We start from the raw sequence: 12,422 nt of genomic DNA on the forward strand, positions 1-12,422 counted from the left end.
ATGGTGGGGGGGGGGGCGGGGGGAAGAGGGGGAGAGCGGTGTATCAACAGCAATTAACTAATCAGTTTTTGTGGTATGGAAATGCCGTGTGACTAGGGCCTCCCGTCGGGTAGACCGGTCGCCTGGTGCAAGTCTTTCCAGTTGCGGCCACTTCGGCGACTTGCGTGTCGATGGGGATGAAATGATAATGATAAGGACAACACCCAGTCCCTGAGCGGAGAAAATCTCCGACCCAGCCGGAAATCGAACCCGGGAGTTAGGTATGACATTCCGTCGCGCTGACCACGCAGCTACCAAGCGCTGACAGTTTTTGTGGTTAACAGTGTAAGAAACATAAAATATCAACATGAGAGTTAAAAGAGACAGTGGGGGGGGGGGGGGGGGAAGATGATTAGGGTCTAATGTTCTGTCGACAACGAGATCACTAGAGATGTAGCACAAGTTAGGATTGTTTCATGAATGGAGAAGGAAATCGGCCATGCCCTGTCAAGGAAACCATCTCGGCATTTGCTGAAGCGATTGAGGGAAATCGTGGGAACCTAAAAACCTATATCCACATGGTCGGAAGTGGATTTGAGTCGTCGTCCGCCAAAATGCAGTGTGCTAATCAGCGCACCACGCGAGAGTTAAGAATGTGAGCCAGCTGGGTTTTCCTCGTGACTTAAGGTAATATAGCAGGGCATATTTTAGTTCCTGAGTATACCTAAAGCCTCTCTACAAGCTTTAGGAGTGTATAATCGTAATTATGGAACACTCTGTGGTGATGCGTCGCCCTGTTCATTTGTTCATTCAAAACTTTGACTAAGAAGCATGATACCAGAATGATTTCTTACTCTGCAACAAAGTGTGTTCTGATTTAAATTTTCCCGTCAGATAAAAGCAGTGTGCCGGACTTGGGCTCGATTGTGGAGCTTTTCCTTCACGGGCAAGTACTCCACCGAGTGTACAGCTTCTGAAGTTGAGAGAGTGAGGTTTGAATCGTGTTTCGATTAGAGATGGGGGATCCGCTCCTGAACTAATTCATAGAGTTGAATCTTTCAAAGGAGTGAACAATCAGTGATTCAGAAAAAAAGAGCGGTAGCTCCAAACGTTTCCCACAGCAGAGAGAGAGAGAGAGAGAGAGAGAGAGAGAGAGAGAGTCGGAGCAGACCAGTGGGGCCTCTGCTGGTCAGAGCACACTACACTCCACACAACACAGCCAGCGCCTGCCTCTACCCTGCTTCTGCCTTGGCTGCCTGCATTGTGCAGTGCCCCATTAGATTTTGTGTTTCACATATGCCGTGCCCTCTCTGTGCTTCCTCTGCCACGTTCAGTGTCTGGCGCACCTTAGCATAGCACTCCGTCGACGATCGTTTCAGTCGCACGTCCTGCCCTCTGGGCAGTTGGTGCGAGCAACAGGACAGAGAGCCTCCTAGCGGAGAACATAAGAACTACTTGCAACAACCTGCTCGCAAGAGAATGGACGATTTGTCTCCGAGCGGGTGAGTGGTGGCAGTTCACCGCTCCCCCCACCCTCGGAACTAGCCCGCTCAACGCTCACCCCACCGTTCTCGACTCTAGCCAGAGCGTTGAGCAAAGCAACTCAGGTGTCACTCTGGTCTCTGCGGTCTTAGCTCACGCAGTAATACAGCTCGCGTCTCGACCTGCTTGACTCAGAGCCTCTGCATCGGAGTTCGTATCTACTGGATATTGTTCTTCGTAGTAATACCGTTATGTATGTTACATAATTATGTTATGTATACATCATTTGTTTTTATTTTATTTTTATTTGTTTAAACTGATCAGATTAGGTTCCTGACGGCTCCTCTTACTATAGGATTTTTTATTATGGTCACTCGAATTTACACTTTAATTACAAGCGAACCGATAAACGTATAGCAAAAGTGATACACCAATATTTTCCTTGTTTTATTCTGCGGAAGGCTACATGCAGCACTTTGGTCTTACAGTCAAATTTATATATTTTTTTCTTATTTTAGTACGGATTTTGCGATTTTAGGCGTCTTCGGAAGGAAATGTTCACTTTAAAAATATATGGCTTGCGATGTATTTGTACGAGGTTAATGAAATTTTAATACATTATAGCCAAATATATTGTTAATGTAAATCTCAAGTTACAACATTTTCCGATCACCCAAAAAACCATGATAGTGCAAAATAAATCAGTAATCAAAAACTTTGTCATATTGTGGAAATTTCAATAAACAATACAAAATTCTTACTCATTATCTGTGTTACTTCAAAATAGGATCAAATAAGATCAAAATACAGGTATAGTACTGGAATAAACCAAGTTTAAAGGGCAATGTGCCTTCCATTTATGTTCTGTTGTGAATGAGAGGTGAGTCAAGAAAAAGAGCTAGTTCATTTCAGGGAGTGAACAGTTCTGATCCGATCTCTGAAAAGAACAGTTTTGCCCATCTCTAGTTTCGATAGCTCGGTAGAGTACTTGACCGCAAGAGGCAAAGTCTGCAGGCCGGTACACAATTTTAATCTGCTGGCATCAAAAAGTCTGATTGACCTGTTACCGAGTGAGAGGGGTATTTAGCACCTTGTATGACTACGGATGCCGATAGAATGCATGGATATCCCGATTCATGTGATCACACGACTCAAGCCCATTCACAATGAACATAGTTCCATTTTCGATCTTAATGTTACATCTTTTGGTAACGTATAGCAAACTCCGCACAGCGACCGGCAGCCGATAACCCTGTGGTCGACGAGAACCAAGACAGAAACGGAAGTATGTGTATCACAAAACACCGAAGTGCATCTGGTATAAAACCGAACTCTTCCGTCAAAGCGCCTGCTTGATCCCCACAACCGAAGAGCCTCCTGTGATAGGTGTCACGTTGCTGCCAACCTGCTAGTCCAAAGCAGTGCATCGTATACATGTTTATATACGTGCGTGCGATTTAATGAGTCAATGAAACGAAGCGAAGAGCAGGCGCGTTTAAAGGTCTGGAGTCAGAAAAATAAAGCCATCCTCTAACAAAAAAATGGTTCAAATGGCTCTGAGCACTATGGGACTCAACTGCTGAGGTCATTAGTCCCCTAGAACTTAGAACTAGTTAAACCTAACTAACCTAAGGACATCACAAACATCCATGCCCGAGGCAGGACTCGAACCTGCGACCGTAGCGGTCTTGCGGTTCCAGACTGCAGCGCCTTTAACCGCACGGCCACTTCGGCCGGCCATCCTCTAACAGTCCTAGAGTTGTTTTCTGTCATTTATGACTTCATTTTAGATCTGAAAACCTTCGTTTATGTGAAAAATTTCAACTTTCGTCGCGTTCTTGAGTCAGCGTTAAAATGTATGTCACGCCTAAATTTGGCTGATAAGGAAGTTTAGAGGTCGGAGGAAGGCAACGGCTTACCATCTGTAACAGGAGCATGGCTGCTGAAACACTGTGGTGTTCAAAACAACGCTCGGATATGATTGCTTTGATTCTTTACAGTATGAAAATACTGACAGACATTATTCTTCAGATGTGGCCTGTATGTGATACGTGATGAACATGTGTGCATGTAGCTAAGCGTAATTCCTGTATGACTTTGGAGCGTGAGAATAATAAGCAAGCATTTTCCCTGACTTTGTTCTTGTTAATCTATATCGAAACCAATATATATTGCACTTTTTCGTCACACTTCAGATATACCCCCGCATTTCAGGATAGATGTGTTCTGGAATCAGGAAATCTCATGGTTGAAATAAACTCACATACTTTCATTGATACATTCAGTAACTGAGTGAATAACAGATATGGCATATAACGTACTGACAATTCAATAAAACGATACCTCGAACGTTCCGTTGTATTCTACACACTTGGGCAACAGAAAAGTTTCACTTTGCCTCATTTAATCAAATCCTTCTTGTGTGGGTGAGCTGGAGCTGGATGAGGGCGACCATCGTCGAGTGTGGCAGAAAAACGTGAGGTTTTTCTGCGAATACGAGGGGGAGAGGAGACTAGCGTGTGGCGGCTTCTCAGGGAGACTGACCTGCTACGGTTCTTAGTCGTTGTACTAGGCACGAAGTGACGGTGAGCGCGACTTCCTGGAGTCAGGGTTAAAGGTTTTATTGATGTTTGCCGTATGGGCTTCGCTTGGCCGACGCCACTTGTTAGTGTTGTTTGCAGTGGTTCTCGGAATCTTAGGCCTTAAGACCGGTGGGCCTGACATACCGGCGTCTAGTGACCGGGAGGTATTTTTTTCGTTTTCGGTGGCGGTTTTCTCTCCGCTTTCATGCGTCCTTTGAAACGTTGAGAGTGGATTGGGTAGCTCAAGAAGATGCGATGTGGTGTCGGATAGCCCTCCTGAAAACTGGTACCAATGAGCACGATGGGTACAAAAAATGTTGCTGTCGAGTTTGATGGGCTATTGCTGAGTGCACTGAACATAGATGATTGGCTTATTTTCCCACAGCCTCCTACAATTGGAAACACTCCTGCATGCTAGAGTCACGAAGCACTGTTTTTCGGTGTCAGTGCGCTGTGCATGAGATAGAGCGTCTCCTCTGGACCACCAGGGACAATAAACATATTGACAGCGTCTCCTCCTCGAGAAGCTATTGCGCAGACTTAGGAATAAGACTTTCTCGGTGATTTGGACAGAAGTTTAGATTATTCAGAATTTATCTCTTTGGGTTTTATCAGTGGTCATTAATCATCAGAGAGCTCAGTAATACAGAGATCAGCGGCTGCACCATCCGGCTCCACACTACCTGTGGTCTTGGTGGTAAGGTATTTGCAGCAGCAGAATAATAAGGAACTGTAATTCTTCTCTGACGCTCTCAGCAGTATATGCTCTCGTCTTGGAGCTACAGTACCCACGATTTTGCAAGTGAATTTTTCACAGAATTCTCAGTTCGATCGGCATTTTGTCGTACAATCAGGGTTTATCATTATCTCTGTTGATTGACAAACTCATAATCTATTACTGTATTCAGTATTTCAGAGTAAGTGCTCCTTTAAAAAACCTGCAAACTACTTATTTTCAAAACCAGTATTCTGTGCCCTTGTTCTATTAAAGCACTGTTCAGTGAATCGTGTGTTTACATTTTTACTGGATAAAATAAATCTCTTTGTGTTACTTAATTTGTTTATCATTTAGTAGTCAGGTGACAAATATCAATTCCAGCCCATTTTTACAACTGTTGAGCATAGAGATCGATTAGTAGCATTGTTAAATTATAGCGTGCGAGCAACCCATTTACTACTCATCTACACGGTAATTTTACTGATTCTCTTAGCGTTCATTTCTCCATTGTGCATAGTAGTAGTTAAAGGGGGGGCTGAGTACACGAGCAGCTCTCATGCAAAATCTGTTGAATCCAAGTATTACACACGACTCTCCTTCCCGGCACTTCGCAACACCACTCGAGAAAAGATTCTAGCTATCGATTTCATAAATTAATTTACAAAATACAACTCAGTACGAGAGGAAATCTGTAACGACAAAAGTAATGAAAAATTAACTCTCTCTGTCGCGCGTGAAGGATGTCAGCTGGGCTTGGAGCTAATACCACCCAGATTCTCCAGAAAGCGGCAGCTGCGTGACCAGTCTAATTAGTGTCTTCTGCACACGTGTGAGCTGGGTGCTCCTTTGTTTACCACTACCTGTAACTCCAATATCGACCAAGACAAACCACTTCCACTTCGGTTACAGATTCTGCTCAGTTCAACCAGCACTTGTCGTACCGACCCACAGTCACCGTGACGCCTTTCACCAACACCATAGACACACATAGAAAACTCATTGCGAAAGCGAGAAAGTTATGACTCTCATCACGCATGCCAGTGGTCTCAGCATGGAGGCAACGGTTCTATTTTTTGAAGTCAGAAGCTTGCAGGAGTATGGTGCTACCCAAGCCATAAACAGCATGGCCGATGCCACGTCCTGCCTATTCAGTTTGAGCTTGTTTGTTAACGTCGCAGACGCGTCTTCAGAAATGGTTCAAATGGCTCTGAGCACTATGGGACTTAACTTCTGAGGTCATCAGTCCCCAAGAACTTAGAACTACTTAAACCTAACTAACCTAAGGACATCACACACATCCATGCCCGATGCAGGATTCGAACCTGCGACCGTAGCGGTCGCGCGGTTCCAGACTGAAGCGCCTAGAATCGCTCGGCCACTCCGGCCGGCGACGCATCTTCTTACGGACATTTACGACCTTGCTGTTAGTAGCAGTTCAGATTTTCACCACGTCGAAATTAACGCTCGTGTTCAATCGCCGATTTGTTCGGTCGGCGAGAGCAAACATCTCGCGCTAGGACCGGAAACAAACGGCACGAGCCATTCAATAAGATTCACCTAACTCTGCTCTCTTGAGTAAGTGCTTTCCGTCGAGGTCATAGTCCCGTGCGTATAGCTACCGTTCTAAAACATTTGCTCTACCTCTGTATCTACATATATCCTCCGCAAGCCAACGTATGGTACACAGTGGAGGATATCATGTGCCATTATTCTCCCATTGAGCAGAGCAGACGCGGACGGGGGATCATCCTACCTAAGACATGGGCTAAAAATGGGGAAACCCATTGAGATGAGCGACTTTAACAAAGGGCAGATTACTGTTTCGCAGAGCCTGTGAACAAGTATCCCGAAAAAGGGGAAGCTAGTCGAATGTACAAGTGCTGCTGTCGTGAGCATCTACGGAAAGAGATAGAAGGATAATGAAATTACCACTAGGCGCTAAACGGTTGGACGTTCACGACTCTTCACAGAATGTGTGGTTCGAAGACTTGTCTGCTCTGTAACGTAGGATAGATAGTCATCTGTGGCATCTCTGCCGAAAGAGCAAAATGCTGGTGCACGCACAAGTATCTCGGAGTACACCGGTCATCGTACATTGTTGAACGAGAAGCTCTGCAGTACACCACCCCTACGTGTTCATATATTGACCCAAGAAAATGACCAGTTCGATTGTAGTGGGCACGGGGCCATAGGGATTCGACCATCGATTAATGGAAACGTACCGGCTACACTAGATCGATGGTCGTCTCCGCAAACGGCGTCACGGAATCGAACGGCGGCTCGAGACGTGCAGCACGCCACGGACGCAAGCTGGTGAGAGCAGTATCATGCTATGGGAGACAATCTCCTGCTTGCATGGGCCTGTGGTAGTAATCTAAACACTCTGACAGCCACGAACCACCTGCATCCCTACATGCTTGATGTCTTCCCCGACGGCGATGTATCTTACAGCACTATAATTGTCTGTGTCTCGGGGCGAAAACCATGCTACAGTAGTTTAAGGAGCGTTATAGTGAATTGACGTTGATGTATCAGTGACCAAATCTGCCTGATGTAAATCTTAAGGAACCCATCTGGGTCACTATCGGCAGCCATCATCACGTACGCATATCAGCTGTACGCTATTTATACGGATTACATGACCTGTGGGTAGACATCTAATACCACATACCTCCAGAAAACTACCGACTAACTGTTGGATCCCTGATAAGCATGATCGGTGATTAATTTCGTTCCAAGGACGGACAACAGACTGCTAAGCAGGTGGTCATAATGTCTTGGCTCATCAGTGTATATAGAGCAGAAGAACAGTCCTCTCACTCTTTCCTGGGACACTCCCTGAGATTATCCAGTTGTATGTGGCTTATCACTGCGCAACATCAAAGAAAGCTGTCCCCATTTAAATATTTTGTGTGATTTATTCGATTCTAATTCCATAATAATGTAATATTTTTCTTACTTCTTATTTCTTTTGAAACATCCCCTTAGAAAACTTACAGAATGACTGTGCTACTTAACTTCTACGTCATTTTCAAACAGCTGAGCAAGACTGAACGTATTCAGATGTTTCTCTCTTTACTTATTCTTATCATCACTAAACTGAGACACGATATTTTTAGCGCAACGCAATCTGACTTTCAATAATCCCTACAAAAGAATGACACTGACTAACAATAACCTATTTCTTTCATTAATCACTTACCTCACAAACAATCTTTCTTACTCGAACTACTGCAATACAGCGAGCGCCAATACTGCCAGCTAAATAAAAGATTCGAACTACTGACATCACTAACTACTGACAGGCATAGTTAGCAAATGACACATTTTGATAGAGAACAAACAATTATTTACCTTAATAATGTTCAAAAGTCATCATATGCATCCATCTTTACAAATTTCCTTTTTCTGGCGGACACACGTCCATATCGTCCGCTTGTAGTGACCTCTCAAAACTCTGGCATCTCTCTCTCCACATCCACCACTGCTGGCGGCTCACCTCCAACTGCACAACGCTACTTGCTGATCACATCCAACTGCCCAATACTACACAAGCGAATATTCCTACAATGAGTCCAACCAGACACAGACTGCACTCAGCACAGTCAGTGATTTTCATACAGTGCGCTACCAGGCGTTACCAACATAAAAACCTAAACGGCCTACTTACACTTTCTTATTAGAGTTGTTATACGCTCCCAATGTTCTCACTAACCAGTGATACCCTGCAAATACTAACGTTGTCGTCGCACTAGATGCTCGAATATCAAATTAGAAATCAATACAAAATCCCGGCTGGACGTTAATGTTAACCGTGACCCAGTAAACTGAGGAACGATCCTTCCATCTTCGCCACCTGGGATTACAAGAGCAGCTTTAGACAGCAACGTCAAGTTGCCACAAGTCTCTCGTTGCACGAACCTCTCAAACAGAAGAAAATCCCATTCCTGCGGTGGAGAAGTAAAGACAGCAGTCTAATTTTGTCTGATACTGGTCAATGCCAATTCAAAAACAAAATCTAGCTGTATTTATAGCAGCAAAGTAGCAAGCGAACCCGGAAGACGAGAGAGAGAGAGAGAGAGAGAGAGAGAGAGAGAGAGAGACAGAGACAGAGAGAGAGGCAGGTTCGCGAAATACGCGCCGAGAAACGACCTGCGACAACGGCAGAATGCCAGCTTGTAAGTCAGCACTTATCTGCAGATATTGGAATTTACATAAGGCCCGGGGAGCAGGCGGCGCGATCCCACAGCGCGATTGTCGCCCGGAACGCGATTTTGATTTGCGGCGAAATCGCGGCGCGATGGGCGTGTGACGCGGCGTGGCGAGCGCCCCGCTGCGCTGCCGTGGCCACACCGTACACAGCACTGCGACGCCCGCCGGCTCGCGTTTCAGCGGCACGCCTCATGCGCCAGCGTGGCTCGCGCACCTCGTATTTTGCACGCCACGCCGAAGCTATGACACCTTCGCACCTGCAACAGCGACAGAGAAGCTATGCGGGATTCCGATGTTCGGCGGTAAAAAGGTTTTCCTCCAGTCGTGTCGTGCAGAGAGAGCGAAGGCGTAGCTCTTTACAAAACGTTCTCCACGTGACAGAAAAAAGGGGAGGAGAGATGGTGGCATTACCTTCCTCACTACCGGTCTTTGCGCCAATGATCTGGTGTAAATTCTCAACTATTCTGCAGTGTCTCAGGCAGTGTAACACACGTGACGCTGTTCGTAGTAATGAGCGAGGTGGCGCAGTGGCTAGCACACTGGACTCGCATTCGGGAGGACGACGGTTCAATCCTGGGTCCGGCCATCCTGATTTAGGTTTTCCGTGATTTCCCTAAATCGCTCCAGGCAAATGCCGGGATGGTTCCTTTGAAAGGGCACGGCCGACTTCCTTCTCCGTCCTTCCCTAATCCGATGAGACCGATGACCTCGCTGTCTGGTCTTCCCTAAAACAACCCAACAACAACAACAACAAGCTGTTCGTAGTGATCTGTCCGTCGTATGGGGTAGCTGAGTGGTCAGCGCGACGGAGAGTCATACCTAACGGCCCGGGTTCGATTCCCGGCTGGGTCGGAGATTTTCTCCGCTCAGGGACTGGGTGTTGTGTTGTCGTTATCGTCATCATTTCATCCTCAAGGACACCCAAGTCGCCGAAGTGGCGTCAACTCGAAAGAGTTGCACCAGGCGAACGGTCTACCCGACGGGAGCCCTAGCCACATGACATTTCCATCTGATTGGTTTAAACAGGGTGACAATTACTTTTGAATGCATTATGGGAACAGCAGTGATCAATGTCTTGTAAATAATTACAATTAAAAACAGTCTTGATCACGATTTATTTTACAAGGTGACCACTACTGTGGTCATCTTCAGACCATTGAGTAGGAACCCCTTTCTGTTGGAGATTCTCCAACAGAAAGGGGTTCCTACTCAATGGTCTGAAGATGACCACAGTAGTGGTCGAAACCGGTCACCTTGTAAAATAAATCGTGATCAAGACTGTTTTTAATAGTAATTATTTAGGGTGACAATTATTGAACTATGTGAAATAAAATCGTCATAACTTCTGAACGGGTTGCGTTAGGACGTTCAAACTGCGCCTTTGGTCGCGGGACGTGATGGGAATTTGGATTAGCTGCGAAGCCCATTTTCATTTGGATGGGTTCGACAGTAAGCAAAACAGGCGCATTTGGGGAACTAGATTCCTCATTTCGCGGTCAAGAAGTCTCTTCACTGTGTGACTGCCATTTCCAGTCACGGAATGGTTCAAATGGTTCTAAGCACTATGGGACTTAACATCTGGGGTCATCAGTCCCCTAGACTTAGAACTACTTAAACCTAACCAACCTAAGGACATCACACACATCCATGCCCGAGGCAGGATTCGAACCTGAAACCGGAGCAGCAGTGCGGTTCAGGACTGAAGCGCCTAGAACTGCTCGGCCACAGCGGCCAGCTGTCACGGCATAATCGATCGACATTCCTTAATAGCGCCGTGACTACTGAACACTACGTGAGGGTTTTGGGAGACGATTTCCACCCATTATCCAAAGTGACCCTGATTTCGGAAAAATGTGGTTCATGGAAGACGGTTCTCGACCCCATCGAAGCAGGAGAGTGTTTGATGTCCTGGAGGAGTACTTTGCAGACCGTATTCTGGCTCTGGCTTACCAAGAGGTCATTGGCATGGGCCTCGATCGGCCGCCATATCCTCCAGATCTGAACATAAGCGACACCTTTTTGTTTGGCTATATTAATGACATGGCTCCAGCAATAACTCCAAAACCATTTCTGAGCTGAAAACAACCATTCAAGAGGGCATCGACAGCATCGATGTCCCGACACTTCAGCGGGTCACGCGGAATTGCGCTATTGGTCTGCGCCACATCATCGCCAATGATAGTAGGCGTATCGAACACGTCATACCGTAAATCCGAATATCTGTAGTGACATTCACATGTTGAATAAAGTCTGTGCACGCCGTAGTTTGCAACTGATTTACATCTCTTTTCAAATAGTTTAATAATTGTCAGCTACAAGGCGAGTCTACATAAACTCGCGTGTACTCCTCTCGACATGGCAACTTACATCCTCTTGCTTCAACAACAAATTCTGCTCATTCCCACCAATCCTTATGCACTTCGACTTCAAGCCACAAGTGGCCCAATGTGACCATCCGACCGCCATGTCATCCTCAGTTGAATATGCGGATACGAGGGGCGTGGGGTCAGAACACTGCTCTCCCAGTCGTTGTGATGGTTTTCTGTGACCGGAGCCGCTACTATTTGGTCGAGTAGCTGGCATCACGAGGCTGAGTGCACCCCGAAAAATGGCAACAGCACATGGTGGTCTGGGTGGTCACCCATCCAAGTGCCAGCCACGCCCGACAGCGCTTAACTTCGGTGATCTCACGGGAACCGGTGTATCCACGGTGGCAAGGCCGTTCCCCAAAAATCTTCATCATAGATGAAAAATTTCTCTCGCTAAATGATCAAATTACATTAATTTTTTCTTTTGGTCTCATCAGTCATCTGACCGGTTCGATGAGTCCCGCCACGAATTCGTCTTTCGTGTCAGTCTCTACATCTCAGAATAGCACCTGCACCGAAGGCACTCAATTAGGTCTAGGATGCGTTCCAATATCTGTCTTCTTCTTTAGTTCATACCTTCTACAGCTACCTGTACTACATGGACATTATTTCCCGATTCCATATTACGTGTCCTATCATGCTGTTCCTTGTTCGTGTCAGTGTTCTCCACTTCTTCAGCCTCACCTATTATTTCTGGAACTTCCTCATTCCTCATTAGTCCACCTAATTTTTTACATCCTTCTGCAGCGCCACCTCTTAAACCCTTATATTTTCTTCTTTTCCGGTTTTCCCACACTTCATGATTCAGTTCCGTACACTAGAGTGCTCTAAACGTACACCCTCACAAATTTGTTTTCAAATTGAAGTCGATATTTGAGACTAGTGGACTCCTTTTAGAGGACTTCGGTCTTTTCCTGTGACAGTCTGCTTTGTACACTGACGGGAAAAAAAACGCAATCACAAGCAGAAGTTGTGCGACATAAACAAAAGTTTGTAGGAGTGTTACAACATCGGAGTGATTGTGTCAATTAAAATTTATCATCAGTCTGATTAAAGTGCCGCTAGTAGCGCCACGATGAG

The 12,422-nt window shown here is 45.8% G+C and overlaps 1 pseudogene; it reads right to left on the reverse strand.

The window, feature by feature from the left end:
• Nucleotides 1–11,582: 11,582 nt before the first annotated feature.
• Nucleotides 11,583–11,700, reverse strand: LOC126428098 (5S ribosomal RNA; annotated as a pseudogene).
• Between the last annotated feature and the right edge of the window lie 722 nt (nucleotides 11,701–12,422).

This window comes from Schistocerca serialis, chromosome 1 (genome assembly GCF_023864345.2).
Source record: "Schistocerca serialis cubense isolate TAMUIC-IGC-003099 chromosome 1, iqSchSeri2.2, whole genome shotgun sequence".
NCBI lineage: Eukaryota > Metazoa > Arthropoda > Insecta > Orthoptera > Acrididae > Schistocerca > Schistocerca serialis.